Source organism: Lipophrys pholis (assembly GCF_963383615.2).
Source record: "Lipophrys pholis genome assembly, chromosome: 4".
Taxonomy (NCBI): Eukaryota; Metazoa; Chordata; class Actinopteri; order Blenniiformes; family Blenniidae; genus Lipophrys; species Lipophrys pholis.
In genome coordinates this window covers 28525503-28552460 of record NC_137637.1, presented here as the reverse complement: position 1 = coordinate 28552460, position 26958 = coordinate 28525503, and the positions used below count along the sequence as shown (strand labels likewise).

At 40.0% G+C, this 26958-nt stretch overlaps 1 protein-coding gene across 2 annotated transcripts in view; it reads left to right on the top strand.

Moving 5' to 3' along the window:
* LOC308109110 (metabotropic glutamate receptor 4-like) overlaps positions 1-26958 on the top strand; it is a 187143-nt gene that overhangs the window by 76291 nt on the left and 83894 nt on the right. The window lies entirely within an intron of this gene.

Here is a 26958-nt window from a genome sequence, read left to right as displayed (position 1 = left end):
TGTTTATGTCAGTATTTTTTTAATATATATATATATTTTTTTTTACATTGAGATGCCTTATTGTTCAAGAAGATCAAAACAAAAGTGCAGTATTTTGTGGAATTTCTTTGCTATTCTGTCTCACTGATGAAATTCTGATCTGACATTTCAGTTTAATAATAATAAAAAAAAAAAAACCTTCTGTAGTTCACACACTGCATGCTTTTTACCCTTGAATTCTTCCTCATGAAAAGTTAATGTGCTCTCATATACAAGCAGAGAAAAGATCAGCAGCTGATGAAGGGAATACAAGCAGCAAACTCTCCCCAGTGAGCCTCCATATTTTAAAACAAGTTAAAGCGGAAGCAAAAATAACAGTTACTCTCAGGCTTCTCGTTTTACCTTATTAAGACCAAGCATGCGCGCGCGCATACTGAATTAAAGATGAAATATACAAAATAACCAATGCTACTTTCGGTTGCAATTTAAGGATGCAGGCTTCTCAAACTGACTTAAATTCCTTTTCTGCTTATTAGTGACACCGTGAAGGCAGCCTGCTTATCACAAGTGATATTGTTTACCCTTTAATCAGGTTCAACTTCCACAAGGACCTTTAGCTTTCCCCGGACCACCTACACTAATCATTCAGACAGGCCAACCAGGAGGAATCCTCTCGTCCCCTTCGTTCAATCTGCAGCCGCCCATGTTATCTTAATTTATGGTAGAGGAGCAGAAATGCCCTCTTGGCTGCACTCTGGACCTCATGGCTGCTTGCTACGATGCTGTTTTTGATAATCATCTCTCTGCTAATGCTAAATGATGTGAAGTCACGGGCGCGTTTACAGCAGTTAAATTCCACTTGGTGAAATCCAACAAAATTTGGTACATTATCTTTTAAGCTTGAGCCAGTTTGCTTAAAGCCAATATTGATTAACATATTTCTCATAAAACACGTTCTCTACTTGTACAGTAATAATTTCTCCCCCCCCCCCACCCCGACGACCCCGATGATCTGTGGCGCAGTCACTAATGAGCTTATGAAAATCCTAAGTTCCTGGCAGGAGCAGTGATCAATATTAATGAACAAACCATGAGCTGATTTAGGATACGAAATTGGATTTGAGGATGAACCACACTATCTCAAAGTGTGGATGTATTTCTTTTTGTTATAGCTGACAACCATTGCAGCGCCCCACATTAGTGGGAGTATAGACAATAAGGACGAACGAGGACAGGGTCAGCTAGATTAGAGAGAAAATGAATGGCTGTGTGTGTGTGTGTGTGTGTGTGTGTGTGTGTGTGTGTGTGTGTGTGTGTGTGTGTGTGTGTGTGTGTGTGTGTGTGTGTGTGTGTGTGTGTGTGTGTGTGTGTGTGTGGGTCAAAGACGCCAAGATTGAGAGGCAGTCTGCATAATTAGGTGCAGTAATTAGGTTGTATTAATCAGTCACACAACATAATAACAGTCTTGGATGCATCTCTTGATTTATTCAGAGGGAAGAAGGACCAATCCAGGACCCCAATGAACATTCATTAAATAATCAGAAATTAAATAATAGATCTGGCCAATTAGTTGATTGGTTACTTGACTTGTAAAGTATAAAGCACCTCTTTCTACATCCAGAATACAAAATTGTGGAAGATTTATTTACTGTTGGTTGTTGTTGGATAGGGCTGGTGATCCGACACTGCCGATTAAACATGATTGATTAAAAATCAAGTTGAATGTGTCTATGGAGCTGACACATTGCTAATTGCCACAGTTTGGAATGATCTTCTCTTTTGAACTTTAACTACGTTGTATTTCTGTGGTTCTGCCCGTGTTTCCATTTGCTTCCTGTCTGTCCAACGTCACATGATGTCAAGTCTGAACTATTTGTTTATTGTCCATGCACCTTGCGCTGTTTTGTACGCCGTCCTTCTCTCCTTGTGCATTGTTGTTACATGTGGTGGTCAGTATAGAAAAAAAGAACTCAAAGGAATAAAAGAGGGCATACATATATGATGTGTCTTTTATGTAAATTTTTTAACTTTTCATAGTTGGTATGATGAGCCTTCGTGGGGTTTCACAGCTGATTTACCTGATATTCTTAACCAAACTTGAAATTTGACATCCGAACACCAATTAAGTCACAGCTCAGTGACTTGGCTGTCTTTATTCAGGAACACCTTCAGACCTGCCTGTCAAATGTGTCCTTTGTTTCTGGTAAAAAGGGAAAACTGTATGTCGTCCTGGTTCTATAGAGCCACGGTTCTGCATGTCTTCAGTCCGTCCTTGCTCCAGCCCAGCAAACTCTAATGAGTATGTCATCACAAAGCTCTACAGAAAACCTGAAAATGAGCCACTCATTCTAATTGTGTGTTTTGGTTCAGGTAATCTTGTGGTAATTTAGGAATAGCAGCTTTCAAATGCCATAAAAGAGTTCGCCCATCATTGGTTCCTAAACTGAAAAAGTGTGCGATTGTGTGCATCCATCCATTCTGTTCTATCCAACTGAGGGTTTGGTCGTGGGGCTTATAGGAAACCAGAGTTCCTGCACACACACACACACACACACACACACACACACACACACACACACACACACACACACACACACACACACACACACACACACACACACACACACACACACACACACACACACACACACACACACACACACACACACACACACGTACTGTGTTGCAATTAAAAAAACTAATTGTGGTGTCGGAGTATATTTGACCTTTTTTTGTAATAATTGCTCTTGGCTGATCAGATTTGGTCAGCTTGCCAATATCCGCTATCACTACACTTCATGAAGCAAATACTTACTTTACTTATTTGCAATTTCAGCAGATAAGGAGCCCAACGTGAATTCCTTTACAGTTGTGTTTTTGACCACCTGACCTCTTTACTCTTTAACTTATTTTTCCTCTTCACCAACTCATTTCACCTATGTCCATGAGCCGTGTTCAGATTTACCAGTGTGTCTCTTGTTAGACAGGAAGTTTTGCTGAATTCCAGTTGAAAATAAAGATGCTGAAGCTAAGCAATGACTCAAAAGACTCTGCAAAGGTGAGAAGCCCCACATGTCATAGTCATTTTAACCTTTGTTGGTGTACATGCTGAGTATTGAAGGTTTGATAATTAAATATCTCCAGTGACCTTGTGTTGCTTCTGTGTTTTTAATCCCCTGTGACCTTCATTTATACTTGGCAGAAATGACTGACTCCATTGTCACTTGTCAAATTCAATATTTCTCCCAACATCGTGATTATGAATAGATTACATTTTAACTCATTCTCTGCTGCCTGCCAGATCTAATTACACACGGGTACCCCACGATTGTATTCTTCTTTTTTTTTTTCTTCTCCCGCCTGCTTCTCCTTCCTGTCAAGGACTGACTTGCCAGGCCTGTGACCCTGTCTGTGTTATGAAGCTGCCCATCATGCTGTTTTAATCATTTATCCAACCGCCCCTGAAAGCTCGCTGTGAACTGCCAATCCCTGCCGCCATGTGCCCGGCTGCCTCAGCCTCCTCTTCAAGGAACACATGCCAGGATTGTAATGTCCAGGGACGCCATCCCAGAGCTGTGACACATTTCCTCAACTATCCATCAATAAACTGTCTCTTGTTGCCTCCAACACTTGTCTGATAAGATGTCTCCCTGCGTAGGTCCGCAACTTTGAAATCCGCAGAATAGTGTTTTATAGCCACGGCGAGGAAGGGCATGCTTAGTGTGATAGACTTCTCAATATCAGAGAACAGGCATCCTCATCCCGACAAGTTTGTACAGGCAGAACAGGAGCCCCTGCATCTTATTGAACGTCTTAATTGCTTGGCGCATTCTGACTTGAAGCAGGAAGGGAAGAGCTCATTAGAAAAAGGCCGCACCTTTCTGGAGAGGAAAATGGTGATTTCATGGGAGAGGCACACTGCTCCGAGACTCCCATTTTCAATGACTTGCTGTGACCAATAGCATTTTCTCCAGCTGTTGCAATTCTCCAGCTTATTCTCGGGGCTGGGGAGACTATCTTACCGACTTGCCAGTAAAATGTCTGTTGCCACTGGGAAAGAGCAGGAAGCGTCAATTGGTTTCACCTTATCTACCTTAAACATGCCTCTGCTGACTTCATGCTTCTTCCCATTCCTTTCCCATTTCTGTTTTTCATTGTTTTGCTTTTTCACCCCCTTCTGTCCCATTCTCCCACCACACATGCACCTACAGAAATTAGTTAATTACTGAAAATACATCAGCTTAGGATATTAAAGAGACATTGGGCAGAGATTAAACAAGTGAATGTGCTTCATGAGGAAACAGTTAAAGGTCTGCGAACCGTTCTAATTGTTGCCTGCGCTGAACATCGAGTAAGGGGAGCTTTTCTAAATAAATGAATTACTTCATTTGATTCTGTCACTTAGCTGCAAATACAGTTATATAGCAAGAGACTTGCTGCAGTCAATAAAGTGGGCGTGCACTGTATGACAAGGAATGGATATCTCCCCATCTCTGGAGACAAGAGGAGGTCAGCTGAGGTAAATCTGATCAGGTTTTGAGAGCTCCTTCAAATCAGGGCTCCAAACATTGGTGGAAATACAGATGACAAAGCCTGTCCAGGGAATTGCTTTCAAAGGGTCTGATTGAAGGCTCATGTCAGGGAGGCTGCAGCAATCAAAGGACTTGTGTATTTCAAGTCAAAAGAGGTCATGTTGAGAGCATCATAAATCCAACTTCCTGATCGGCTATTCAAAAGCAGCTGTTTTCAGCTGTTGCCGCTTCTCTGCACTCTCTAGAACACTGTCTCCATTTGCCTTGATGGGCAACAATTTCCCATTGAAAAGAGACGCCACTGTTGCTGTCGTCAAACCTAATTTTATCGGCTGACATAATAACTCATACAATAGGAGCCCGGTACACGGGTAAAGTTTTCATGGAAACCTTTTCAGGTTGAAAAGAAGACGACGTTCTGAGGTGTCTTTTCTTGACGTGTTTTAGAAATAACTGGATTATTGAGACGTTGCCTGTTGCTTCATAAGTGCCACTTCGCAAAGACGCCAAGTACTTGCTTGGTTTAAGCCATTGAGAAAACGATCAGCGCCTGAAAAAGCAGCCAGAAACACAGTGGCATGCTCCTACAGCACATGTAAAGCACATTCTACCCTTGTGTATTTACTGTGAGAGAATGATGTTGCTGTTTGCACATTTTTATGAGCTGCCTGACTGTGTGTGCTGTGAAAGATTAATCGTTCAGTATCTATCCTACCAACCGCCTTCCTGTTTTCGCTTTACAGAGCCTTTTGGATTTTTTTTCAGCACATTTCTTTGGTTGTCTGGCCACACATTTCAGGAAAACCCAGTGATTTGTTTGGAAAACATCCGTTTGACTGTGGATTTTGATAATACAATTGTTGAACGTAGAAGGTTGTCCCGTGAAGTGCCGGATCCTCTTAGTGCCGCTGCTCTTGATCAGATAAAAGGTCTACATTCCCTAAATTTTGCCCAAAGTTTCTTGAGTTTTATACATTTGCACCAACAATTTAACTGAGGCTTTACAGCAATGCAATGTGCAAACAACTGCAGTTTGTTTAAAAGCCTTAAACCTTCAAGGATTTCCCTTTTACCAACTTTTTGATATTTCCTTTTAAAATAAGAGTCTTGATTATTTTTCATTGTCAAATACACATTATCCTGTGACCACACATGGAAACTGAAAATAAATAAATTAATATAAACACATTTTCAAAGTGAATACAAATTGTTTATGAGAAGAAATAAGTCTTGGAAAAAAACTGTTCCATGGTGCAAAACTATGAGACGAGGGTGTCTTTGTTTTTTTTGTTTTTTGAGGATGTCTGTAAATACAAAGATATGACATGAGATCTGCACGCACACACACACACACGCACATTGATCCAAGCAAAATTATCTTTAAAATTGTTGAAGACATTTGTTGTAAAAACTACGACATGCCAGTGTTTCCAGTTTGTTAACCAGAAATCAACCAACCAACACCAGATTGTATAATAGCATTTTTGATGCTAATGTAAAATCTACAAATGTTTTTCATATTGTGGTTCCAGAAATTAGTGAGCATCCATTTGCTAATCATCACATTTAAGTAGAAGTTGTTTCAACTAAAAGCCACACTATCACCTGCATTAACCCTCACATCTCCTTTTTAGCCCCGGGCACATTTTTAATTATGAAGGCAGTCAGAGTTCATCCATAATTGAGACATTTATTCATTAAATAACAAAAGGGTAGCAGCAGTAGCAAAGTCTGGCCAAGAAGTCAGCTCAGTGAATTCCAGAATAAGCCTGATTTTTAGGCTGCAGATTGAACCAAACACGTTTGTGAGTTAACACTGTGGGAGCGGTGTGTCTTGCGGTCTGCAGACGGGTTCTCCAGCAGGATGACAGATATGTGGTATGGATAATTGGGCCGGCGAACTGTCGTCTGGGCACTTAAAGAAGATAATCAGCTTTCACTTTGACAGCTCGGTTAGGGTTATCTTGTTTTTACTCCCTCGACATACATTTTTCTAAAAATGGAACAGTTCTTACTGTCAATTACGGTATAAGATGTTTGATATTTCAAGTTTTTCGATTACATTTTTCTGAAATTCATAGTATCAATCTTCTACCTCACCTTCTACCTCTTATTGCAACGCAGATAAAGGCTGGTCATGAGACTAATGTCATAGTCCAACTCTAGAAGAAAGAAGAAAGAAGCCTGTGAATGTTGCACCAATTGTGTGTCTTTTCTTTTTTTTTACTACACTTTTCCTTGGCTTTGCAAACTGTGTGTAGATATTGTACAGCAGAGCTGCTGCCATCAGCACCTTGCACACTAATGAAAACCATAGCAAGAATTTTTATTATTGCACTCCAAAATTTATTCACTATTAACAGCCTAGCAGCTACCCATCCCATAATAAAAGGTAATAATAAAGAAAGAAAGGAGCCTTTGATTTTTCCTGTGGTCCTGCCTGCAAAGAGTGATGCTTAGATTTGAAGGGGAGTAATGGGAAGTGTTGTTTTGTTGAATTAATTAAATACTGACTCATTCAGTGATGAGTCCATGATGGATCCAGTTTTCAAAGCTCACGTTTAGACAAGCAGGTAGAGACTTGGAAAAAAAAAAAAAAAAAAAAAAAAAAGGACTAATCTGTCCTTGACAAGCTTCTTTGAATTTAGTGCAAAGAAGGAAACACACTTGAGCTGAAATGAGGTCTTTTCTTCCGCATAGCAAATTAAATGCAAATGTAAGATTGCATTTTAGTCTGTAGCGTCAAACCAGGCCATTATTGCTTCCAATAAGGTTACGGTAATGATGATTTATCACAGTAACCACAATGAGAGAGAGGGAGAGAATGTGTTTTTTTTTTTCTCTGAGTATACCCGTACACGGGTTCAGTCACACAACCCAAATCATGACAAACAGACTCAGTGACTGTGAGGCTCATTGATGGGATTTATTCTCAGCTATTTATTTTCATTCTCCAGGTGAGGAGCACCTCCATTAGAGCTGAACAGTGCGTGGTTAGCACAGTGCGTACTGTTGGAGGTCTGTGACTAAACTCCTATTTACCACCTTTATCCATGCACACTGAATAAATGAGTCTTCATAAACATTGATTTGATTAGGAATCAAGCGACTGCAGGCCTCGGTTTATTGTTCAAACAGGAACGTGCATGAGCTCCAAAGTCAACGCCCGAATGAGTTTGAACAAATTTAAAACGATACGGAATTATTTCAGGTCTGCGCTTCATTAGCATGAGCTTTTTCAGTGGTGGTCAGCAGGGCATCCGATAGGTCAACATAATGGTGGATTATTAGAGCGCCCTTTATTGGATCACAAGACAAACTACATCAAATTGCCTGAAGTGCCTTTGCAAACAGCTCAAATATCAACGTTTCACCTCACATCCAAATGAATGTTCAAAACTTGAAAAAAAAAAAAGCCCAACTGACAACCCTCTTCTCCGTGTAAGTGGTATCTAAATATACATCTGGATCTATGTAATAGACCACTTACTCGATTGCCACTTGCATACATCATCACCTTCTGAAGACCAAGACCTTCAAAGCAAATATCTGCCAATTCACTTGCTAAATGTTAAATATTGGTCGTATTTAGAGCTTTTTCACAGCTGCAACAACAAATGATTCCTTCAAATATACAGGTGAGTCAGTCTCTTACCAAATGTCGCTGCAACACTTTTTTTTGTTAGGTTACACAAGAATATTTAGTTATTAGGCACATAACATTCAATGGGAAACTGGTATAATCTTTGGTCCCTCTCTCTTTTGGGGGGTGGGGCGGGGGATTGGATCGATAAACTCAGGATAAAGAGACATTTGAAAACTTAAAGTCAGACAAATTCAGAGGAAAGAGAGGAATCGTGTGCAGTCACTTTAACAGAGATCTATCTTAGAGAACCAACACCAGAGGTAGAATAATGCTGTTTTGAAGGAATTTATTATTGTGATTTTCACCATGTACCTTTTTTTAGTTTTTTGTGAAGAAGATTGGAAAACCTTTATTTGAAGAAAAGCTTTAATTGGACCGTGGGACATTAGTTCAGTGGTTTACTGTGGTGTCTGTGTATAAGCATGTGAAAATGTGGGAAGTTGAAGTTTTCAAGGAAAGTAGAGCCGAGGTGCTTTGAGCTCAGCGTTATGACTTTTCACCCTGTTTTTTTATGGGTGGTGCGACGAAAGACTGTGGCGTTTTATGTTTGTTCAGGAACACGGAGCGTCAACATTAAAGAAGAGAAAATCACACAGAATTTTAAATCAGCCCTCAAATGCTGCAGTTCCTTTTTTTATTCCCATCTGTTGGAGGGATAGCTGCAAGTTGGAAATGAACACTAAAGCTGTTTGGATGTAAACCCACACAAAAGGCGAACATAACCTCAAAACATAACCTGTCACTACTGATAAGATGAGATTCACTCACAACTTTGTGCGTAAAGTCAAAGATTTCAGGATGGCTAACAAGGCACGGAGCATTTTTAAGGGTCAGTGAATGTGACACTTGGTTCCACTTTGAGGTCTGTCAGGTTTGAAAAATAATTTGGCCAAGGAAAACAGCGCGCCTCTTCTTTTTTGCTTCGTCGACAGCAGTGCAATAACGCCGGTGTTTTGGTATTGATGATATCTTTGGGTCTTCGTGGGGACGTGCTGTACCTGTGTTATTAAGTGGCGTTTTATTGGATTGTGAGGTTTTATCCTGGGGCGTTTTTAAGCACGCACAGACTAGACAGACAATGGCTTTCCACCGGCTCCCGTTTTATTTTATGAGTGATTAATAATTTCGGTCAGTTGTTGTGATGGATCAGTCACCCTTTATTTAAGTCTGAAGTGTCATCACAGTGTATGATACAACTTTTTGTTGGGAAGCCGGCGGGTCTTTAAAAGCCAAAGAAAATTCTGTCATCTTTAAAGATGTGGTGCCGCCGTTCATCATTAAGCTTCATTTTAATGTTTTATTCACCCCCCCCCCCCCCCCACCTATTAGCTACTACCTGGTGGATGCGCTGGCAGAGTATCTGCATGTGTTTTACCCCACCATATGGCGAATTCCCTTAAACAGCATCATGTGCTGCTGCTTGTCTCAGTGGGACTCAGTGAGCCACTGCTACGTGTGTGTGTGTGTGTGTGTGTGTGTGTGTGTGTGTGTGTGTGTGTGTGTGTGTGTGTGTGTGTGTGTGTGTGTGTGTGTGTGTGTGTGTGTGTGTGTGTGTGTGTGTGTGTGTGTGTGTGTGTGTGTGTGTGTGTGTGTGTGTGTGTGTGTGTGTGGATATAGTGTGTGCATATAGCGTGTTCCCTTTTGAGGTTGTGACTCGTTTTCATCAGCCACACTGATGCTTTGCTGGTTGCATCAGCTTGTATTTACATATAACCAGGCATGTTGCAGCATAGTGTGTGCTGTATGTTGTGGAAACGGCTGCTGGTATTTTGCTTTGTGTGCTGGTTGCCCGGATTAGTTTTGATTTATAGGCGGAATTCTGGAAGCGCTTCAAGTTCGCCTTTAGATTTTTTTTACACCTCCAAATAAAATCAAGGAGGGGGCTCTGCGAAGGTTGACTTGTGCTCCTTGAAGCCATCATTTATATCACGAGTAAATCACAGTACTGCTTTCCATTTATAGCCCTCCTCAAAGTAGAGGTCTTGACTCTCCTTAGCAGAAAATGCCCATTTGTAATTACAGTTAAAAATGTTTTATCTTTCACATAATGTCAGAGTCCTACCACATTGCATTCTGACTTGCAGCGATGAGTTGTCAGTGATGCCGCCTAAATGAACCTGTAAACCCAGTCATGTGTTTATCTCTGGTCATAGACTGGATTTAGGAGCCATTCTCTGTGGTCTGTGCATTTTCTCTGTTCATGACATTGTTTTTATGTTGTTTTTTTTCTCTCCTAGTAACACGATTTCCGCTCACAGACCAAAAACACGCATTTAATTGGTGACTCTAAACAGCTCCTCGGTGTGAATGTGAGTGCGTTTGATTGTCTGTCTCTCTGTGTTTGTCCTGTGATGGACTGGCGACCGAGCAGGCTGAACTCCGCCTTCGCTCATAGTCTGCTGCGATTAGCTTCAGTCCCGCAACCCGAAATGGAATACAGAAAAGAGGGATAGAAGATGAATGCATGCACAGTCTGTCTGTATGGAATCGCTATATATCTCACCATACATGCATGTTTTCCCCCGTATGATCCAAAGACATTCTTGTTGAGTCAATTTGAGTGTCTTTCTCCGTTTATTGACTCTCCCCGTCCAGCATGTACCTTCCTTCGATCATTATTTGCCTTTTTAACAAGTTTGCATGAAACTGGCACAAAAGAAGATTGAACGAATGCATTGATGGTAGATAAATATCATACCAAACATGATTCTGATCACCTTCTTCCGACACGTTATATGTGATAATAAAATGTGCCTTTTTTTTTCCGTAGTCTTAAATGATCCAAACTGTATAACTGTATAAATTTTGAAGCCATTTCTCATTGACTTTGTAATTTTCATGTCAAAAGTTCAAGTCTAAAAAAAAAAACCCAACCTCTAACGTAATAGTTTGCAGAAGCAAACAACATTAAACTTTTTGTTCTTTTGTTTTAGGCAATTTGAAAAAAAAATGTTGTTGAGCGAATATTTCTGAATTTGTGAAATACAAAATCACATAGTTGAATTTGCATTGTTTGAAAGAAAAAAGGGGGGCTGATACTATTGCCCTTTTTGACTTTTGACTTGAACCTGATTGAAACATATTGGTTCCATCCCTCATATGTTTTTTCAAATTTTATTTCTCCTTCAAGCTGAGATTCCCCTCTGTCCTCCTCCAAAATGTTTTGGTAGGTATTTGCATAAAATTTGCACTATTCATGACCACCTACTTTTAATTCCACTCAATGAATAATGCAGATTTCCTTACACGGGGTATTGCTGTGAATAACGGCTGCAGCTAAAGATGTGAAACTGTGAACTGGAGTGTTATCTAGAATCTGAAGGGAAAGAACCTGCTGTTGCATTGTTAAGACCTCAACAGGATGTTCCAGATCCATCATTATTGGATTTAAGTTACCTCATAGATTTTTTTTTTTTTTTTTAACTTACTTATTTCAATGCATCTTGGGCAACTGTGATTCTAACTTTTACACTAACAATGGTACACACTGAGTCTTGTTGTAACACACTAAATCCACATTGTCAATTGTGTTCATCAATGTGTGTGCAAATTAACCTGAATGATCTCGCAAAGAAACAGTATATATATTAAAAAAGTCCCCAAACATATGGATTTTTATTAAATGTTTGTTTAAGTTGAGTTTAGTTGTCTTGATTTACTAATTTAGAAAAAAAACAACAATCCCGCACAAACAAAGGATGTGGGAAAATGAGTATGAAGTGTTCAGTGACGTAGGAATGCATGAAAAAAGGGAGGAAGGATGGGTTAAAAAAGGGAAATAGATAGAATAAGGGAAGCAAAAAAAAAAAAAAAACCCTCCAAGATAATATTATATAATCAGATGTGTTGTTGTTGTTCCTGTGCAATACCCTTAATGTGTATTCTAGATACACAACAACACTAATTATCGATTTTGACCTTGGTCAAAACAAACAAAAAAAATATAAAGTAACCATTACTGGAATTCACACAGTTTAGTTATCGCAAGATATAGTCTTCATGAGTGTTTCGAGTATTTAGTGGTTATTTTTGCAGACAGGTTGTGGTGATAATGAACTAAACTGGGCTCGACTGAGATATGCTTATAACGCCACGTCCACCATTAAAGGTATAAATGTGGCAATGTAAGAGACCGTTGTGCAAATAGGTAGAACAAATAGCATCAATCCAATTAAAACCCTTAAGAAACATGTCGATAAGATTTCTCCCGGCGCGGAAACCCTTCCCCCTGTTGTTGATCTCATTATGTGTGATCATCCTCAACACATTAGTTATGTGTAACCATTCATTAGCTCATTTTGGTTCCTTATCAAATGATGCAGCAAAACGAAAACTGAGTGAGCTCCGCGAGTTGACAGCTCCTTCCAGGCTAATATAGGGCCTGGATGAAAATCCACATCGTCACTGATGAATACGATGTGAACCACCGGCCCGGAGCTGCAATGTGAATATTTAAATTGTTAAATGTCAGCGATCTCTCGGATTTGACTCGTGCTTGAAAAGACGGATGTCTGCCCACGTGCAGAGACAGAAGAAGGGGCAGGTGATTTAAACAAGCCGACTGGGTCAAACAGGTGTCTCTCCCAGTTGGCGGGGTCGGGGGAAACTCTAAGCCCTTATCCCTGCATGGTTATTGTGCAGGTATGTATGTGATGAAGTGCAGCCGGTTCTCGATAACCCCCTTGGTGGTTTGAATGACACGCTTCCCTTGGAGCAGTGGGAGGCCGAGCCATATCAGACTATGATGGATGGTGTGGGGATGCTTTCGGTGATGGATCCGTAGGACTGGACCGCGACTGACTGTGACACGCTGAGCTGCCAGAAATGGTGCTCGAGTAACTTCCTCTGAGATGAGATTGAAGATATTGTCACCCTGTTGTCTCACGAAATTTGAACAGCGTTCAGATAGCTGATTACAGATGGAGCTGATCCTCCAGGTTTGTGTGTGTGTGTGAGAAAAAACTAATAGAAAAAATCATTCCCTGCACTGGATTGAGAGCTTTAAGTTGGTATCTTTCTTTTTCTGCTCTCTAAAACAGCAGCCAGGCTTCTCATGTCTCATCCAAAGACTCAGCTGTGTTTTCTCCGAAGTTCAGCAGCTTTAAAGGGTCACGAGGTGCCGTCTTTGGTGCACACAGAGAGGAGTGCAGGGAGATGGAGACCCAGATAGCAGGGAGTCGATTCCTCACACTGTGTCATAAGGTCTTTAACAGATGGGGGGTGCTATGTTTAGCACAGATGAGAAGTGCTTCAAAGAAACTTGTATGCTTGGAGATGTCCAAAGGGACCTGAGAGGAGCTGCAGGATGGAGGTTACACTTCTAACATGTACCACCTCACTTTGCATTACAGTTCTCTATATTTATTTTGACTGTAGGGTTTCTTTTTTTTTTTTTTTCTTTTTTTTTAAATACGTGTGTGCCAGATTCATTAAAAGTAATATAGCTTTGACTTCATCTTTTTCTCTATTTCAGTATGAAATGTCAAACTGAAATGCCATACTCAAGCTGATCATCGTGAAATAATTAATATCCTGTGTGGTGCTCAGTTTAATGAAGAGACTGGCCCCGTGTTTGCTGTTTTTATTAGCTTTCGGGCGCATTTTCAGCTGCGAGGATTGTGTCTATCAAATCAATCACAAAACAAGGAAATAAATAAGAAGATTCAGAGGAGTAGTCATCTCGAATGTTGGACAAGCACAAATGTAGATTATATTATGTGTAACATGACTCAAACAGGAGGAGCAGAGAGAGGCAAAATGTTGTTTCAGGGATTTTGAGTCGAACTTCATAATCATCACAAAGCAGAACCGGCTTTCCGATGTCAAATTCTTTCTTTGCTCTCTGGCATTACCGTTGTTTCCCTGAAAGTTACAGCCAGTCGAAGAGTGAACATTGCATCATTGACAGGTGGCCTAATTAAATGGACCGTTACCTTGATTAAAATTATAGATTTCCCTGGCCGTCGGTGGTTATCTCAGTCGCCGCACAGAAACAACGCTGTGGGTGTGAGCGTGCGAGTCCACTGGAGCTGTTGTGTCTGCGCAGGCTTTCATTGTTCCCCGTGTACTTTCCACCAGCCGTCCAGAGACTTGCCTATTAGGCTCATGGGGGAGTCAAACTGGCTGAAGGTGTGGCTATCTGTTTTCTCTATGCTGGACCCCTACGTTAGTTTGTTTATGTTAGAAAGCTAAACCAGCCTCTTCCCCTTCTGTGTGGCATGCTCCTGGCACCGAAACAAACCTTTACAGCTAAACAGCAAACAAGTCACCATGTCTGGTTATAGAAACCACAATCCATTCGTAAAAAATCTCTCTTTTAAATTCATTTGGATTTGTGCACGCTGTGGTGTTTTGGGAAACATGGGTGCTGGTGGCCCAAATAAATGTTGAGATACAGTTAAACAATGTAGAATTGGAGCGTACAGTCGAGTAGTGGTGAGCACTAACACTCCCCAAATTGAATATGGCTTTCGGGGGGCCTTTCTGTGTGGAATTCCTCCCTCAAGCATGTGTCGTAAGTTAATTGGTGACTCTAATATTGCCTGCAGGTGTGGATGTGAATATTTGTGACTGTCTGTGTCTGTTTGCTGGACTGGCAACTTTTCCAGAGTGTACCTACCTATTATTGGCTGGGATTACTTTAAGTACTGAATAATTGAATGGTGAACCAAAATATTTCCCGTAGATGTGAGCGTGTGGGATTGTCAGACTTCTGTGTTGGCCTTGTGATGGACTATTGACCTGGCCAGGCTACAACCCCATCCTTACTCACTGCAAGATGGGATTTGCTCCAGCGCTCTCTGATCCCACCAATACAGTGGTATAGAAGATGGAAGGAATATGTACTTTGACAAAATCATAAATTTTTGTTTAATTCAGATAAAACTTCAGGAGCACAGACATGACAAACATCAGGCTTGCAGGGTTTGAGCATTCCGACCGAACTTTGTCATATCCGCCACAAACTCTTGAAACAAATGTGCCATTCTCTGATTGTATAAAAGAGGGTTTGATGGACTCTGCGGCTGTATTCATAATTATTAACAAGAAGGCAGAATATTTTGAGCTTCGATTCCTCAAGACGAGCACACTATTTCTATTTACTTCTGAACAACAGTTGTGATCTCTGCCTGGTTACTCGTCTTTGTGCATGCAACAATGAAAGACTTGTTGACTACAGAGGAAATGGCAGCGATGAAAGGGGTGATGACCAGCAGTTATGTGTTCACAGATGTAAATTGTGGATGGCTATAGGGAAAAAGAAAAAAAGGTTAAGAACTGCTCTAAAGGATAATGCATGCATTGAAGAAAGATGTTTTCTATAGTCTCTTTCATGTGGGTTTAGTTTTGAGGCTGTTGTGCCCTTTTAACGCTTTGCCATTTGCGTGGGTTGCATGCGGGTGGAACGGCAAAATAATCAGTTCTGCCTCTAAAACAAGTCTTATCAGCCTTTGGAGGTTATAGATGAGATGCAACAGAGACCGAGCAATGTCTGAATGGATAAGCCTGCACACCGTGATGAGTCAGGCATTGGGCCTTCGTTTTGGCTCTGGAGCTTCAGTCCGGTGGGTTTCACTTATTGCATCCTTGGTGGCACCACTAGAGGTCTATAGTGAACGACTGACATGTAGCAGAGAGGGGAAGGTGTCATGATGCTGCTCCAACCCTGGTCGACAAGATATGCTGACTCACAGGCAACTTAAAATAATGCATCAAACAGCACAGAACAATTCTTTTTCTTAAACTAGTGTCATCTTGTTACTGAAATATTGTTGCACCATTTGCAAAAGGACAACTGAGACACATTTATTCAAGCACGTTTATACACAAGCTGCTCCTTTGAAGATGGGGAAACCATATGGTTCTGATGGGGGGGAAAAAAACAAAAAACTTGAAATGTGGCATCCTGACTGTTTCAAAGCTGTATACTTTCTTTATCAGTGGAAATTGGGTCCAGACCGACATGAAAGCACAAATGGCTGAAACAAAATGTTTTGCTGAATATCTTCTCAATCTAAGTGTAGTTTACGCAGACATTTAGGTTTTAGATATATGGGGGCAGAAAGTACCAACTAGTGATACCAACACAGGTCTATTTCTAGAAATCATTGAACTTCAGGAGCATAAATTGTAGATAAAGTGAATGTTATGAACACACTTTTACATCTTTTTTGTTGTTGTTTAATCTGTATATCCAGTAATGATTTTCATCAGTTCTCCTCTGGTTTCATGTTTTTGAAAATCCCTGGCTTGCTCGCCATTTCCTCACTTATAGGGGAGTTCTGATCGATCAGGTGCTGATTGCCAACATTACAACAGTTAACTCTATGACTGGCAGTCGTTCTCTGTAACTCATGCATGCATTGTGCTTCCAAAAACACATAAAATAAGGCCACCACCATACACGAGGCCCTGTGCAGAACAAACTTCCCGGGTTAGTTTAGTGAATCTATGATTCACCCTGCAGCACTGAAATATCATCGGTTTCTGCCAGGGAGAGAAACAGCAATCACTCACAGGGAGAAACAATAAACTCTATGATCCTGCACCGCAACATCTTCGCCTATGTGCCATTATTGTTACTTGACTTCCTCTTTTCAATATCGAAAAACCTGAATGTCTCATTACGGGGGAATCCACAGGGTTCTGCCACATTAAAAGAAAAAAATAAACAAAACAAAATCTGGGAGGTTTTTCAAGAAAGTCTTGGAACTTGTCCAAAACCTGGAAACATGGTGGATTATTAAAAAAAAAAAGAAAAAGAAAAAGAAAAGACAAAAAGGGTATTTCGGAATCCAATGTGAATAACATGGCTCCTGTTGAGTGTTAGGGTTTTTAATAGAGCTACAGGTCAAACTAAATGCTCTACTCAGTATAAACGACGGGATTATAGGCCGCATCAATTTGACCCAAAATAAAAGTGATGACAAGCAGCAGCATTAATTCGAGCATGCAAAGCAGGAACACAATGCCAAAATCAATATCTGGAAAGTCTTTACACAGGAAGTAGATATTCATGCACAGCAGTGCGACGACTCATGTGTAATTGTCAGGATCACAGAATACATTTGATCACATTGTAAAAAGTTGACGCAACGATTCTCTGCAGTTAAAAAAGTGTTCACAAACTATATATATATATTTCTCTCTCTTTTATTTAGAGGCAATTAAAGCAATTTGTACTCTAGTTCAAAACATTTTCTCTCTTTTTTTATCGCTCTATAATTTATGAAAGCAGAAGAGTGGGTGCTGTTGTTTTAATTTCATGAGAAAACAAGGCTCCAGTTCATCAGTTCATTACTATTTAATGAAATAAAAAAATAAATGGTGTAATGTAAAGTATATCCTCTATCTCCTCTCCAAAAATGGTATTTATTTCTTATAAATGAGCTGGTGAGAATGATAACTTTTGTTATTAAAACACTGGATTTCTGGCGTTCATCTAAAATGTGCTGCTTGGAAGTGAAGTTTATAACCGCGATGCAGGGAAGTTGCATTTTATCCTCCTGGATGTAAATAACAATTCAGCTGATGGAAGGATTATGTAGAGCTAAAGAGACGCTCCCATTCACTCTCAATAGGCCCTCATCTGGCACTTTCAATCACTATTAAATATGTACACAATTTTGTCACAGTATGAACAATATTAAAGTACATACATAGAAATTACAGTCAATACAACAATTTGCCACCAATGTATAATATCTCACCCTGAGAAAAAAAAAGAAAAAGATGCTGTCTCTCTTAATTTTGGTTGTAAATACATCATATTAAAAAAAAAGGGGGAACTGACTAAAAAGAAATATTGATACATTTAAGTGTACAAATGTGATCTTTGCTTGTTAACAGTGAAAAAAGATCAAAACAACATAACACAATTCCACCTCACCTGACTTGTAAATCTGCTTGGATTAGTTTCCTCTCGGTCCACATTTCTACTGGAGAACATTTTCATGAATGACTCCATTTAACAGTTTGTTTCAAGTCAACGGAGCAGGGATACGGGTGGGGGATTTTTCCAGATTTGAGGGTAAACATCCTCGAAGAACCACCTCATCCTTAACGGTCACATCAGCAGCAGGTTCAGCTCAGTTCACAAATCCTTTCCCAAGAGTTAGCGTCACTCCAGTAGAGCCGAAGTAGCGGGGAGAGACTTTGGTTTCCCAGAGTGATCTGCATGATTGAAGCAGGCTGACGTCGGTCTCTGTGGAAGACAAAGCAGGATGAGCTCAGTGTTATTGGCTCTCCCTTCTCCTCTCAATTCAGTCGAATGTCAAAATATTAAAGGTCAAATTTGAGAGATGGAAATATTATGAAAAGGTCTGAAGCATGCTCAGAGTTTTCATCGCCGGTCTCTCGAGGCCGAACATTTGACAGTGGACAGTGTGGTGACACCGCTCCGCTCCGCTGTATCAGGCTGTGCTGAAATCAGGCAGCATTGTCCTGGACTCGCACTTTTATGGATAATTAGGTCCATTATGACCGCATCCAAATATACCCACACGCACCGAAGAAAAGGAAGTGTCACTTTTGTGAAAGACCAATAAGATAATGGGAATGAAATAATTTCCATTAATACACTGGCCCTTCAATGCATGCGTCTGAATCATAGCCGAATGTCTCCATTCTGTTTGTTTCCACGTTGTTGCTCATTGCCAGAGCTGTGAGATTCTGTTTTGTTATATCATTATGCAGGAATTGGTTTTCTATTCAGGAGGTTCAGCTATTTGCTGCTCCACTTACCCTGACAGTAACAAAGTGAAACTTTAATCTCCCCTCAGTGTCAACAGCAGCTGATAGCAATTAAGGAGAAAGCCTGGAAACTCAAGTGGTGCGTTTGACTCAAAGAGTTCAGTCACATCCTTCACTGCAAAATTTAACTGACTTCTCTTTGTGTTTGCCGTCGCTGTCCGGGCCCACATTTCTTTTCTGGCTCCAAATCGAATGAAGGAGGGACGTGGATAGAATAGCCTTGGCGTGTGCAGATGCACAAAATCAAAATGTTAGAGATATTGCGACTTTCATTGCCTATTCCAGTTCCCTCCTGAGCGGCCGATATTTAGTTAAGCAATGTAAATGAAGTGTTGTCATTAAAGTAAATTTAATCTGCATGAAGCCAGCGCTGAAAACTGTACCTCTGCCTGAATGTAGTGAGCGTGATGCCATTTCACCCACTGACACTTAGGCATAATGCAGCCATCGCGGCACTGCAGCCAGCGCACAAAGCTCCTGCTGCGTGAGAGTGAGGTGATTTTTTATTTTTTTTTATTTATTTTTTTTGCACTGCAAGCTTTGCTTTCTCTGACGCAGAGCAAAACAATGCAGGAGCCCACTGCTCACGGAGCGCAAGAAAACAAACCTTGACCAGCTCGCACTGTGGGCTCTGCTCGGTGTTTTATACTGTGATTATTTTCACTCTTTGTTTCTACATTTATGCTCGTTTAAAGATGTTAGGCTGAGCTGACAAACGCAGCGGACGTCCGTAGGTTGAGGAGGTAGAAACATTGTGGGTTTATTTTGAATGTGTTAACATTTTGACGAGGGATAATCTTTGCCGGCGAGAGACGAGGCGACTGAATGTCACATGGTCTTGTGACTTAGTTCATTCCACATGTAACACTTCCTCAGATCACTTTAATGGTCAAATAGAAATGGAATGCAAAAGTAGAGGAATTATTTTTCTCCAGGTATACCATGAATAAAACGCATTGAATCAATGTCTGCGTAGCATGATGCACCATCAACATGGCGAGGAATTGCTTTTCCAAATGTAAAATTTCTTCTTTGGCGATAGTTTCCATAAAAACACGTTATTTTATACGCAAAGTGTTTACTCACTTTACTAAGCCGCATCCTTGAAATCTTCAACTAGTTTCTAAAGGTTTAAAACTGTCTTACACCCTCGTTTACTAACCAAAGCTGTGCGTCTTCCTCGATTTTATACATCCCTGTCACCTGTAAACAAGGAAAATTGTGAATTCATTTTTCACGACTGTATATCAACTACTTGTGTGCGTGTGTGTTCGTTTACATTGCTCTTGTATCACTGCAGTGTTTGTATTTGAGTTCCTTTCTTCTCTCAAAGCTCCACAAAGGATCATAAATTTATATTCATAAGTGCTGTCAGCAGATATAATGGAAACAACATTTTTTTTAAATATCCTGATTATTTTAAAGGACACCATTATCATCAGCGTTATTACAGCTAATGGTGTTATACATTTCTTCTCAGAGAAACACTTTGTTTCATCATTAAATGTAAATGTCTGTTTGAGGAATATTGATAAAAACAGAAGGGGGATTTTCTTTTGGCAATTATGGGGCGGATTAAAAAAAAAAGAGATTAAAAGAACAGTAATTAATGGAAAATGTATACATGTTTTTGTAAAAACAAAAAAACACACCTTCAACTGTAATACACCTCAAAAGTTTAGCACAATTAATTGAATAAATTTAACGAGGTAAGCCGACAAAATGATGTGCGAGAACATCCAACTAACACTCGTCAGCATTACAAGAAGTCTGTACGTTAATCAAAATGTACTACTTGGTGTGAGGCAGACACTTTACAGTGTTTAAGGAATTTAAAGTCAATTGTTTTTGTGTTACTGTGGATGAAAGTTGTGTTTCACTTACGTTTCATCAGACATTTGGTTGTTGTGTTTTGTCTGGTCTGCTCGTAACGTAACTACAGTATATTCACTATGCAGAGTGGATGCATGGAACCGAAAGACGCATGTCTTATGTGATATTCTATTGGAAAACTTTATTCTGTTAAGATGCCATATTGGTGGCGCTTCGCTGTCACGCGACTCGAAACTTAAAGAAAGGGGCTCACACTCCACTGAAAGTTCAGCATTCTTCAGTGTTGGGAGGAGATTGCCAAGTCATAAAGTCTGTTTACTCATTGATTGAAGCAGATGCTCTGCGTTCCGGCTGCACTGCAGGTTGCGAGGATCTGTCAGGTGTCTAAATTACACATGCAAATATAGTCAGCTATTTTGCATTCCAGCGTCATTTGCACAGAAGAACACTGCCACGTACACCTTGAATCCCAACAATGTTATCATTACGTTGCTCCTCATCTCAACAGGACGCTGCACAAAGCAAACAGCAGAGACAAATGTCCTAAACGACGCTGTGAAACATAAAAGCAGACAGCATCAACATTTCCTCTGCAAAGTTATAATAATAAGGACCTGAAGTCATCTTAGGATTTTGGAATCGGGGTTTCAGCTTGGTGAGACGGAGCTGAAGTATAAAGCTGCACAGCTGCATATCTTGCGTGATGTACAACAAACAAACAACCTTTTTATAGTCACGATACCTTGTGATGTCAGGATTTGGATATTTTCTGTCGCACTAATGGCTGCATTCACAAACAGGGGGTGCTAAATGCAAAGGGCGTGTGAACACCTCAAGTTCACAGGTGTGTGATCCCGAAATACTCTGGTCAAGACGAAACGATTTGCACGTCTTTATAAGCAAGAAGCAGCTTGTCACTTGTGCAGCATCTGACAGATTGTCATGGTGTGACATGGTGCCGTAGAGATCTGTTATTTTTGTCCCCAGCCTGCACCTGCTAATAGTCACAACAATTAAACAGCTTTGCACTCCGCTGAGTTCTCGGCAGTGAACATGTTGGGTGTCACCGCTGAGGAAGTCACATGGCAAGCAGGGGGACGTGCTTGTTGACGTGCGATTTGTTTTCTGTCAAGACATCCACTTTGAATAATGCACTTTTGTTCATTTCACATGCACGGTAAATAACGGGAGGATTTAGCGCCTAATCCATGCGGCACGCTGTGCATATTCAGGACTTATCGCAAATTCAGTAGGCCATCTTGGATGAGTTCAGTCAATAAAATGAATATAAAAAAAAAAAGAAATCTTGATCTTTTGCCGTGATGCTGGCCCATGGGACTATTTAAAGGGGTTGTAGTTGCACTCAGCCCGTTTTAAGTATTGTTGTATTTGTCTGTGTGACATTAAATGTAGAAAAGGAAGAGGACACAAGACGCTTTAAAGTAGAGGAAAGAGGAGGCAATAAAACTTAAACTTGTAGACTAATTTTAGAAGAATTACACAAACATGCAAACAATACGACCACAATTACAAGGACACAGAGTATTGCTAAATATAAAGTACTTCCAGGGGGGCCTGTCAAACTTATTAGAAATGCCACCAGCACTTCTAATATTGAAAACCCCCCAAATAATAGCGTTTTTCAAAGAGCCTTTCAGCTGCATTGCCCGTATTTTTTCCAAAATAACCTCTATCAGTAATATGTTATGGTTGGTTAGGCAAGCTCTTAAAATAAATCCAGTCTATGAATACATTTTGTTCCATTATTATATTATTCCATATTATTATTTCATATTTTTTCCTCACAGCGGTTCGCTCAGGGAATCATCTTAAGGTTCTGGCGCTGCAGTGAAGTATCTCAGTGTGTCTGGCCTCTAACCGGTCTTCATGAATACATTTTAAAGCGGTGCCATAGTTGCTCTGGACAAGCATGATTTAGGATGCAGCGGACAGGACTGAAATATCACAAACAAAGCACATGACCGGTGGACTCTTTTTTTAGATTGTTTGAAGAAACAGAGCTATTTTACCTCAGCTTCAGCAGCAACAGAGATTCACAGTTACATTTTGTTCTGTTTTATCCTGAGATAAACCATCTGATGTGAGGAGAAAAAAAGATAAGCAGTGTTATAAATCCATACTTGAAGCTAATTTTAGAGAATGTTCTGATTATATTGTAGGCTACAGTTTGAAAAATAGATTTTACTGGAGCGGAAAGTTTCACCTTTGATGTGAAAGTTTTTGTTTTGCCACCAACTACAATTTATTTTCTACAGGTTAGCAGTGCATTGAACTGCTTCATGCTTATGGGACAGTAGTATTTATTCATTGAAGCGGAATAAAAAAAGTTTCCATCCTTATTTATTTACTTACTTACATGTTCTATCTATTTTTCGGTGCATGTGTTTATTTATTGTAATGTAGTTATGGCTCGGTATGATCAAAAATTCAGTTCATCAAGGTTTAACCACAATGTATATTTGAGAAATAGAACATATTGCTGCATAGTGATTGCAGCCCAGGTACTATAAACAATGGTTTGATATTATTCAGTACATGTTTCAAGTATGTTGTAGATGTAATTATTATCGTCGAAATGTGATGAGCTGTTGCATTAAATGGTTTTCGAGTACTGGTTGTCACACATTTATTATGTTGTTATTTTTAAGGATCTGTCCTCAATAAAGCTTCATTTAGTCTTTTTATTCCTGTATTCTATTGTATCTACTACCTTTATATGCTGGAGACGACCACTTGTTTGGCCACTTAACTTAAAATAGGCATTTACTCACAATATTACACACCAACCTGCAAAGTGCTTTTTTTTTTTTTTTTATTAAAACATATTTTCTTTTGAAAAGGAACAAAAACTAAATTTGTTGCTCATGATTTGTTGTTCATGATTTGATTTGAGGTTACTTTCAGGACTCCAGCCTGTGAATCTGTGTATTTCAGCTCATTGGTTCTTGAATGAATTTGTTCTAATGGGAACGAGGACGAAGAGGAGTTCAGGTTCAACACTCTTGACTCGGTGTGGGTCGAATGCCCGTGGTCTCTTCCTCATTGCTGTTTACTCCAGTACTTTGATGTCTACTTTTGATGGGTACACGATAGGTGACTGATTCTCTTTCCATCTGTTATGTCTTTGTTTCGAGTCGGTGCACTTCTTTGTAACTTTACTAAGAAAACTGTGACGATACATCAAAACTTTCTATTGTTTATTCCATTCAGAAATCTGCTGACCCATATGAGTAGTGTTTATCCAAGTAAATGATTGTGGTGCCTCAACTGTCACTCTATCATAGTATTATAACCCTCAGAGCCTTCCGACGCGTCACAATATAGCAAGCTACTGGAAATTGGTTCATGATTACGGCTACTTATCTAACATTTAATACGGTTACTTTACCAGTGACTGAAAATAAAGTATTCCTTATTTTAATCATTTACTTTAGTTGTTTTGTTGCTGCGACACTTTAGCTCAGCGGTGTGTGTAAGTGCATCAGTTATTTGGGGAAGTGATACGGTTGTGGACACATTGTTGTGGTCTCTTTCAGTCTATTAGTCATTATTAAAGCCGGGTATTATTCAATTACAAGCCTTCCCACCAGGGGCATTTGAATGTTGGTGGCCAGGGAGAACCTGCCACAACACCTGTTGTTGAAATAAAGGGTTTATGATCTAATAAAACTGAGACAAAGCCACAACAAAACAGCTGGGAAAAACACCCACACACAGGCAGGCTTCGGAAATTGAACGCTCCTCTTTATTTAGGGTAGAGAATACATCACTAGAGGCTTGCCGGCATTAATGCTCCCTCCAGTGCGACGTCTTTCATGATTTCGTCAGAATAAATTCACAAGTTCTGGATAAGTGAGGCTGCGCTATAGTAAGCAAGAGTTGAGTGCAATAGTAAATGAAGAAAACTGCTGAAGGTAACAGCCAGCATAGGCAGCAGAGAGAAGAGACAGCAGCTCTGCAGCTGTTTTCATGGGCAGCATTATTAACAAGTAAGAAACTGACAACATCAATAATTATTCCGATCTAGAGCCAATACTACCAGATGGGTCTCAACCTGCATGGGGGAAAGTTGTTTTCCCCACACTGTGAAATAAGATCCACTTGCTCCCTCACCCCTCTCCTCTACATTATTATCGCCATCCCCTGATAGATGTTGAATTCATCTTTTTTTTTTTTTTTTGAAACGTTAGTTGAAAGCCTTTGTTGTACATTTGTGGCATATTTGTTGAAGTGTGACTTTGAGTATTTTTGATGTGAACTATTCACAGGCGAGTATCTCACATTTTCATGCTGTTTATTCATCATGCCCTGGTTGGGAGCCTTTATACTTCCCGCGTGGGGTTTGAAAAGTTCTCTCTCTCTCTCTCTCTCTCTCTCTTTATATATATATATATATATATATATATATATATATATATATATATATATATATATATATATACAAGCCTATATATATATATAAATAAAACAGCTTTTTTTTTCTATGTAACAGGAAAAGAGACATTCAAAGTGACCAGTTTCCTTCATGCCCCTCTTCACTCGCCATTCATTAGATCCTGTCTCACACACTGCTTTTCATCTTCTTCTGCTCTCAGTCTTGTATTTTCTCTTCTTGTTTACTGTGTCATAGTGAATCTATTGCCACTGGCCAGTGGAGATAAATCCCCCGGTTTAGTTTTCATCGATATACTTTTACCTAAATAGATTAGGTGGGCTACAGAAGCGTTTATCTCGGTGGGAGGATGTTGCCTTTGAGTTCAATGTTTAATATCAAGGGTTGTCCGGGTGTGCGTGTGTCCCACCCTACAGGTCTGCTGTCTCTGATAATGAAACGCTGCATGTCGCAAAGGAGTGCCTCCGGTGGGTGAAACAGGGCCGTTTTCATTAGGATCATGTTCTACGGAGTGCACCTTCTCCTCAATTTGTTCAGAGGCACGAAAAAAAACACGGCGACAGATCCTCGTCAAAAAGGCTCTCTGTGTATCATTACTGGGAAACACCCCTGCCTTCTGTCTGGTTTGCTCGCCGTCTGCCATAGGGATGAAAAATTCCATTTTCACAAACAGTTTATCTATTATAAAAAAAAAAAAAAAACCCTGATGTGGTGCAATCTCTGAAAACAGCCACCGCCATGAGAAAATCTCCTATGAAATTATGGCCACTCAAGGAAGCCTCGACCTATTTATTCTTCTATTTAAATGCGTTTCTTTTTTTTTGACTGCAACAGAAAACCTGCCACGATACAATATCTCGCAAGTGTGAAGCCTGGGTAACAAAAAAAGATACTGCTGCGTAACCTGCACACGAGGCAAGAGAAAGAGAGAAGATTTCTTTTCTTTCATTAAAGTGTGAAGCCACACAAGAGGCAAGCACATGCTGTAGTACACAAACCGAGCCACGCTAAGACTCCATGAGTCACGAAGCCTGTTTATGTTTAATAAGTGACCCCTGCTCGTGTGTGTGTGACATCATCCTGTCTGTGTAGTCTGCTGGATCATAATAGAGCAGTGATGCGCCACGATATTAAAAGTTTGCTGGATGTTTGCTGAATCACGGGCTCTGTGTTGAGCCTCTCAAGAAACACATGTTTTCCAGGTGGGACTTCATTCAGTTGAAACGGTATTCATTAGAGGCAAATGAGGAACAATTAAAGGTCGGATTAATTGCCTCATAACCAGAAACAAAGCCTGAAAACCTGTTTACAAACAATCCGGTGTACTTATTAACAAATTCAAACAAGGTCAAAGATGTCACGGCTAAACACGGTGAGAATACCAGTGACTGAAGGGATTATTAATAAACGATACCTAACAAGGATGGATACGAGAATGTATTGAGGTTCTGGAATAAGCTTTAGTATAATACAAGTCCATAAGTGTAACATGTGCAGTGGTTACACAATTGATATGGAAACTATTTATGCAAAGCCAAAAGTTGACTTTAGTTAAATCAACTGACTTACTTTGCGAATATAAGCAAATTTCATTACCATCACTATGGGCCGCATCAACATAAAGCAAACAGTTGGGAATTTTGCAGACTGAACTGTGACAACAGTTAATAATACAACAACAAGGTGGATGTCACTCAAATGAATCCGCACAAACATTTCTTGTGAAGTCAATAGTGTCAGTAGACCTCACTTCAACATGTGGAAGTACGTTTTACTTTTTTGCAGCTATCAATCTAAACTGA